This window comes from Lolium rigidum, chromosome 1, assembly GCF_022539505.1.
Source record: "Lolium rigidum isolate FL_2022 chromosome 1, APGP_CSIRO_Lrig_0.1, whole genome shotgun sequence".
In the NCBI taxonomy this organism is placed as follows: domain Eukaryota; kingdom Viridiplantae; phylum Streptophyta; class Magnoliopsida; order Poales; family Poaceae; genus Lolium; species Lolium rigidum.
The window spans coordinates 48,621,906-48,630,417 of record NC_061508.1 but is presented as its reverse complement, the minus strand read 5'-3'; positions in this window follow the sequence as shown (position 1 = coordinate 48,630,417).

The window sequence follows — 8,512 nt, the reverse complement described above, 5'->3', positions numbered from 1 at the left end:
CATACTCGGTCAACCGGCGTCTAGACCGGCTGTAGCGGAGCGCGTCAGTGGAGATGGTGGGCAGCGGCACTACCGTGCTAGGAGTACTGTCCAGTTTTCCGCGACACCGCGGATGCATCGAGGCAAGGATGGACGTGTGAGACATCTATGTGGCCCAGGAATTACACATCTTGTGCAGGGTTATATACAGCGACACAAGGGTCCATCACTACCTCGTAAGAAGAAGGAATTGGCGCCAAAGGCCAAGCTCATGTGGAGAAGAAAGGAGGCGCCAAGTGCCGTATCAAGTCGAGAAGGCCGCGAGGGAGGATGTGGTGTGGAAGGCAAGCAAGACTTGAAGACGGCGAGGACGTGTCATGTTCATATCACGTCACCTTTTCCAGAAGACCCTCACGCGTTGGGGACAACGCTTCTTGAAGGGGGGGAGGATGATATGGGCACGGAGGCCTATGTGGAGCCCAATTTCAGGACTCCACCAACCTAGGTGGTACGCCATCGAGGATTCGGGAGTGACACGCTAGGACGACCTACGCCATGTAATAATTAAGTCTAAGGTTGTGTCATTCATTCTATGTTAGGAAATAATGTAGCCGGGTCATGTCGTGGGCCATCTAGGGTTTTAATAGAGTCTGTTTGACTTGGGCCTGTCCAAGTCGAACTAGGTTAGGCCCAATAAGGGGGGCCGGCCGGCCAGCTCTCCCTCTCATATAAGGAGATGGCACGGTTAGGGTTTAGGATAGAACAAGTTTAGTCTAAAGATTAGGGTTTTCCCCATTGCGTGTGTTCACGTGTATCATCCCTCCGGGGGTACGGCGCTGCCGTTATCTATTATATCCGCTGCGAAGGTTCTTGTGTTCATCAAGGATTGTCTAGCTCTTGGTTTGAGGCGTATCGTTCGTCGATCCGTTGCTTGCTGGATTCGTTCCCTCTTCTCCAGGCTGCGTTCATCGCGTTGTTGGGAGGAATCTCTACCCCAGGTTCTCGCTGTGAAAGATCGGGCATCAACTAGGAGGATCCAATGGGTCGCTCCCTTATCATGTTTGATTCTCTGATAAGATGCGTGAACGCCTGAATGACCACCTATTGCGCTGTCATGCAAGGAGGAAATAAGCTTGGTTTGCAAGGCCAAATTGTCACCAATGAATAATCTGCCCTTGTAAGTAATCAAGCCTTGATACAAGGCATAGCCTTTGTCATTAGGAGACTGCACTGTAAGTTCTTGCATAAGAGCAGTTGCATGAGCGTTAGTAGTGTAGGAATTTAAAACTTCTTGAAACCAATCAGGAGTACAACCGGATGAGGATTGAATAGACATCAAATGTCCCACCCTGGACAGAGAATTTGCTGCTCCATTCTCACTGCCCTTTTTATACTTGATCTCAAATTGTAAACCAACAAGCTTAGCAATTGCTTTCCTTTGTAAATCAGAAGACAAAAGTTGGTCATTAAGATTACTCAAGCTTTTGTGATCAGTCAATATTGTAAAAAGACCCCTTTGCAAATACTGCCTCCATTTATCCACTGCCATGATAACAACTAGGAATTCTTTCTCATATATTGAAAGCTTTCGAGCGAGAATTCCAAGTGCTTTACTCATATAAGCTATAGGGTGTCATTGCTGCATTAAGACCGCTCCAACTCCAGTATCACAAGCATCCGTTTCCACGGTAAAAGGAAGATTGAAATTAGGAAGTGCTAAGACTGGAGTAGATAGCATAGCAGCTTTGAGTTGCTGAAAGGCTGTTGTAGCTTCAGGTGTCCAGACAAACCCCTTTTTTGTTAGCAATTGTGTTAATGGTTTAGTAATAATACCATAATTCTGCACAAATTTGCGATAATAACCTGTTAAACCCAGAAATCCTCTTAGCTCAGTTACTGAGGTAGGTGTGGGCCAAGATTCCATGGCTGCAGTTTTATCTGGATCAGTTGCTACGCCGGCATCAGAAATAATGTGCCCCAGGTACTGAATGCTCGACTGACCAAAACTGCATTTGTTTAGTTTAGCAAAGAACTGTGACTCACGTAGCTTCTGTAACACTTGTTGAAGATGAGACAAATGTTCTGCCCAAGATGAACTATAGACCAGTATGTGGTCCAAAAAGACTATGACAAATTTGCGCAGATATGGAGCGAAAACTGAGTTCATCACACATTGAAAGGTGGCAGGTGCATTTGTTAAGCCGAATGGCATGACCCGAAACTGAAAGTGGCCATGGTGGGTTTTAAAAGCTGTTTTTAGCTCATCTTCTGGACGCACCCTGATTTGGTGGTAACCAGCCCGTAAGTCCAACTTTGAGAAGAACTTAGTGCCCGCCAGTTCGTCGAGAAGCTCGTCCACAATTGGAAGAGGAAATTTGTTTTTAATTGTCAGAGAATTCAGACGTCTGTAATCCACACAGAAACGCCATGTGCCGTCCTTCTTTTTCACCAAAAGTACCGGAGAAGCAAAGGGACTCATACTCGTGGAAATAATACCAGCCTCCATCATTTCTTTGACTTGGCGTTCGATCTCGTCCTTCTGAAGTGGCGAGTATCGATATGGCCGTGAGTTAGTGGGTTGTGCATCTTCTGCCAGCGTAATGGCATGATCAAGAGCACGTTGTGGCGGAAGTTTCTTAGGTTCCGCGAAGACATCTTGATACTCATGCAGCAAGGACTGAAGATCAGGAGATATTGGTGATGTATCGGTTGTAGTGGTAGTTGAGGTGGAGTCAACCACAGCCAAAGCCCACACTTCGTTACCCAAGAGCCATTTCTGGAATTGTTCCACTGATAATTCAGAAAGTTCAGTCACTGGTTTTCTTTTCACTCCTTGTAACACCACCTCCTTGCCCTTGTACTGAAAGGAGATATTCTTCTCAATCCAGTATGTAGTTGTTTTACCAAACTGTTTGAGCCAGTTTACACCAAGAATTGCATCATATGCTCCAATATCCAAAATGTGCATGTCAGTTTCAAAGGTGTGTCCCTGAGCCCACCAAGTCAGACCCGACACTTGTTCCTGTGAGATCATGTTCTCCCCATTGGCCACCTTAACTGGCATCTCTGATGCGGAAGAAATTTTGCAGCCAGCACGTTGGGCAAAAGCCTTGGTAACAAAAGTGTGAGTGCTGCCAGAGTCTATCAAGAGCAGCATGACCTGATTTCCCACCAATGCTCGAATGTGAATTGTTTCCTCACCCTCTGTCCCAGCCAAAGCATCCAATGACAGCTGACAACAGGCTGGAGCTTCTGTTTCCTCTAGTAACTCTAGAGCTTGCACTGCATCATCAGATAGTACTTCTCCAAAATCACCAACTTCGATCATCATAAGTTGCCCCGAGCGTTTGCATTGATGCTCTTTGGAGTATTTGTCACCACACTTAAAACATAGATTATTGGCACGACGAAAATCTCTCAGTTGACGTTCTCTGTTGAAATCATCATTTCCTTGCTTCCGTGGCCAGTCGGTGCGAGGAGCTGCCATGGTTGGAGCTGATTGTACTGCCACATTTGCTTGTTTAGATGGAACAGACGACCGGGAGCGAGGACGATGATGCTCTGCTTCCTCCTCCTGAATCCTAGCAAGAGCAGCCGCTCTGGTAATGCTAGTAGGGCCTTGTAATATGACGGCACAACGGATGTCATCACGCAATCCAAAGACAAACTGAGACACAAACCAGCGAGGACTCAGAGAATCGTGCACTGAGATGAGATGGTACATACACTCTTCAAAAGCTTGACGATACTCCACAACTGTCCCAGTTTGACGAAGCTGCAATAATTTGGACATCTGCCCATCATATTCATCCTGCCCAAATTCATCCACCAATGCTTGCATAAACCTATCCCAGGCAATCAAACGATTTATACGCTTGAACGACTGGAACCATAGCGCAGCATGACCCTCCAAATGCAGTGTAGCAGTAGCAACCCACTGATGCTCTGGCACTCGATACATCTCAAAGTATGTGTGGCACAAATCAATCCAGAGCAAAGGAGTTTCACCTGAAAACCGCGGAAAATTGTGCCGACGTGGTCGCACCACAAAATCTCCAGTAGGGGCAGCGTTCTCTGTACCTCCAGCGGGTGATGATGGTGCGGTAACATACCCTGCTGCTCCTGGTTGCGAGTCAATCAACGGCGGGCCGTTGTTTGTGAGACGAGCCGCCGTGGCCCCCTTGTTCGCCTGCGGTACCTCGACCCGCTGCTGCGTGACGCGCTTCTCCGACTCGACGAAGCGGCGTTTGACTCCATCCAAGTCCTCGCCGAAGCCCTCTAGTTGTTGGCGAAGTCCATGGACCTCCTCCATAACGAGCTTCACGTCTAAGGCCATGGCGCCAAAATTCCTCAACAAATCCTCCATGGATTTCTGGAGGCCTTCCATCCTTTCAAGCACGAAGTTCGTCTGGGCCGACGGTTGAGCCGATCTAGACGGCGCCGTCGCGGCTCACCCCTGAATCAGACCTAACCCCGATTAGGATTTTGCGCCGCGTCGCCGAAGCCACACAACACCTTTTACGGTGGAATTTACAGGTCTGATCTCGAGAATTTGGAGCGCGAGCGGAGCGAGATCTAGCTCTGATACCAGATTGTGATGATCCTATGATGGGGATCAACACAGGAGCCAAACTGGGGCAGATTTGAAGGGAATTGGAAGAGGAAAGCAAACAGGTTAGGTGAGAGAGAGAGACATGAGGATGAGAGTTCGTTTCACTTTTCAGTTTTAGCATAATCGTTCGATACAGCCAACTCTTCCCTTATAGACTCGGGTACACAGCACAAGCAACACACACGCTAACGCACAGAGAAAACACCATCTAACACTGGGCCCAAAGAGCTCGCCAGCTCAGCCAGGCGACTCGCTGTCCACCATCGTGGGAGAAGGTGTGACAAATTGGGAATAATTGCTTGACAAATATGGGATAGATGACCTAGTTTTCCACACTTCTCACACCTGGTAATAGGACATCGAGCAGTGAAATGACCTTTATTTTCGCATGTGAGGCAGTCAGGATTCGAAGATGACTGAGCTTTATCCGGTGTCGAAGCCAACGCACGATCATCCGCACCTCCACCCTGCTTTGCACCCCAGAAATTCTCATTGTTCCCTGCGACCTGACCTTCTGCAGCCGCAGCGGCATCCCAGCGCTCTGACCCATCGCCAGAGTTGCCACCGTAACTACCCTGCTAATCACGCTGCCATACAGTTGTTGCGATTCGCTCGATCAGGGAGCCCAACAATGGAGATGCGGCCTCAATCGTTGCCCCTGCCGCGTCTGCGTCCGTTGGAACTGAGCCGACCACCACGATCCCACATCGGCCTTGACTTGGGAGCGGTAGCCGACTAATTCACGACACGAGTAGGGGACGAACCCACCTGAGCAAAGGATCTGGAATGTTCACCGATTTTTCCCGACCACCACTCAAAGCAATCAGAGGAAGGGGATGTGGCATACACCCTAGGGTTCATCCAGAAGTGGGAGAAGATGGATGAGAGATCAAAGGAGGAGGTTGCTTAGCAATCTCTCCTACCCTCATCTGCGCCTCCTGGAGGCCTGGAGCTGTAGCAGTTGGGGTCGATGGACTGCCACCACTAGTACTCGCTCCAATGGCGTCAATGATTGACTTTGATGAAATGCGCCGGAAATTCGATGGAGACGCCCACGGTCGCTGAATCGCCCTGCCAAAGGTATCTCGTGTGGATGACAAAGCCATGAGCATCATAGAGAACCAGGCGAGCGGCGTCATGACGAAGCAGGAGAACTCTGTCCAGGAAGAAGAGTGTGCGGGGCGTCAACATCGTCAACGTCACCTCGCAGCCGTCGCGGCTCGCAGCCATCGCAGAGATCATCGCCGCCCGTAGATGATCCCCGGCCACCAATCGAACCCGGCGGCAGGGTAGTGTCCGCAGCCGTGTCCACCTTCACTAGATTGTTTTCAAAAGTAACTAGCAAGGCGGCCCTCGGAAACCCGAGGGCAGCACCTATACTCTTTAATTTTTTAGTTTTATTGTTCTTTGACTATTTATTTAGTTTTATATATTCATATTGTGTCACAATGTATTAATATATTATACGGTTTTGTAACCACCGAATACATTGCGAATAAAATATGAGACCTGCATATAACATCTCTAATCATATTTGCTTATTCATGCAAATAATAATGTTGTTATTTAAAAAAAATGATACTTATGGTGATAGGTTTAATTTTTATATGGTATTATATTTCAATTTTAAAAATATCTATTCGATGTTAATAGATGACCAATTTAAGAAACTGAGTATTTTATCATTTCAAATGTGTGTAATCTATAGATTTTTATAAGGATCTAATTATATTGGTAATGACTATTATATCAACAAAATTGTTTTAATGGCACTGCATTTTAACATAGTATTGTCGCTCGATCCCTAATGGTCGCCTATTGTAATAAATGTTTCTTATACAGCCATATATGATAATTTTTAATCATTTTTTGATGATATGGACCAAATGTTTAATTCACCTAGGACAGAAAATAGGATAGTAATCACTCATTTGATATATTAACACTGAAATTTGTAAATATTTTTTCTTATATTCAATTTTTCTTTTTCTAGCGTGCAGATGCACACTTGAATGGAAACCTTTAGTTTATTATTTTAGAACCTGTGTATCCATTTTTTCCAATCTGTAGTTTTAATAATGTTGTTATTTAAAAAAAATGATACTTATGGTGATAGGTTTAATTTTTATATGGTATTATATTTCAATTTTAAAAATATCTATTCGATGTTAATAGATGACCCATTTAAGAAACTGAGTATTTTATCATTTCAAGTTGTGTGTAATCTATAGATTTTTATAAGGATCTAATTATATTGGTAATGACTATTATATCAACAAAATTGTTTTAATGGCACTCGCATTTTAACATAGTATTGTCGCTCGATCCCTAATGGTCGCCTATTGTAATAAATGTTTCTTATACAGCCATATATGATAATTTTTAATCATTTGTTGATGATATGGACCAGATGTTTAATTCACCTAGGACAGAAAATAGGATAGTAATCACTCATTTGATATATTAACATCGAAATTTGTAAATATGTTTTTCTTATATTCAATTTTTCTTTTTCTAGCGTGCAGATGCAGACTTGAATGAAACCTTTAGTTTATTATTTTAGAACCTGTGTATCCATTTTTTCCAATATGTAGTTTCATTTTGAAAAAAACTTTTGTTACGTGTTCATCTTTGATGCTCACCTAGGTAACAATAATTTTACTATATTTGTTGATGATCACCTACATGACATGCTATATATTATTATAGTTCGTGTAACATTTTTAGACTTTAAATCTTAACCGTTAAAATCAAGGTTGCTAGATCAAATAATTTCAGTATATCTGGATTAACGTGGTATCTCGAAAAAGAACTGTATAAGGTTGATAGATCAAATAATTTCAGTATATCTGGATTAACATGTTGTCCCGGAAAAGAATTGTATTTTTTAATATATAATAGTATATTTGTTGATTATCACCTACATGACATGCTATATATTATTATAGTTCGTGTAACATTTTTTTTGTTTTAAATCTTAACCGTTAAAATTAAGGTTGCTAGATCAAATAATTTTAGTACTGGATTAAAGTGGTGTCTCGAAAAAGAACTGTATAAGGTTGATAGATCAAATAATTTCAGTATATCTGGATTAACGTGTTGTACCGAAAAATAAATGTATTTTTTAATATATAATAGATGAATAGATGTAGACTTTAGATCCCAGAATTAAATAAAAAAAATAACATTTAATAAACATAGATTTTTTTATTGGAAAGCTAGAGTCCTAGAGTTATAGTGTCTATCCAGGCTCATCTTTTTTTTTCTCATTAATCCTCTTTTTCACGTCAAACACATGGTACGTGCTAGAGTCCTAGAGTTATATGTCTACCCGGGCACATCTTTTTTTCTCATGAATCCTTTTTTTCACGTCATACAGATGGTACGTGATTTCCCTTCCATATTTAACGCATATACTTATTATTAAACGTGACAAATATGGTTACACAGTTATGTACGTAACTATTAGTTGTTAAATCCTATCCGTAAGTTATAGATCTAACAGTTAAAATAATTTCTATGATGTGGATTAACGTGGTGCCTCTATTTTAGACCTCCGTATTGTGCTTTTAGTATATACTCCCTCTGTTCCATTCTATAGTGCCTATAGTTTTTTGGCACGGGAATTAGCGCAAGGATATTTTTTACACAAGACCCCTAACTAAACGATTTGAGATCAACGTAAAATTTGGGAAATCCATATCTTCCTAACTTATCATATTAAATTTGGGAGCTGGACGATTTGGGAGCTGAACGGAGAGGGGGTAATTGAAAAAAAGCTAAGCTACAACCTTATATTTTGAAACAAATGTCAAAAATCTATAGGCACTATAGAAAGGAACGGATGGAGTAATAGATAACAGATAATTATGATTTTTTTCATATAATCAACGTATTATTGGAGTAACTTTTAGTCAAAAC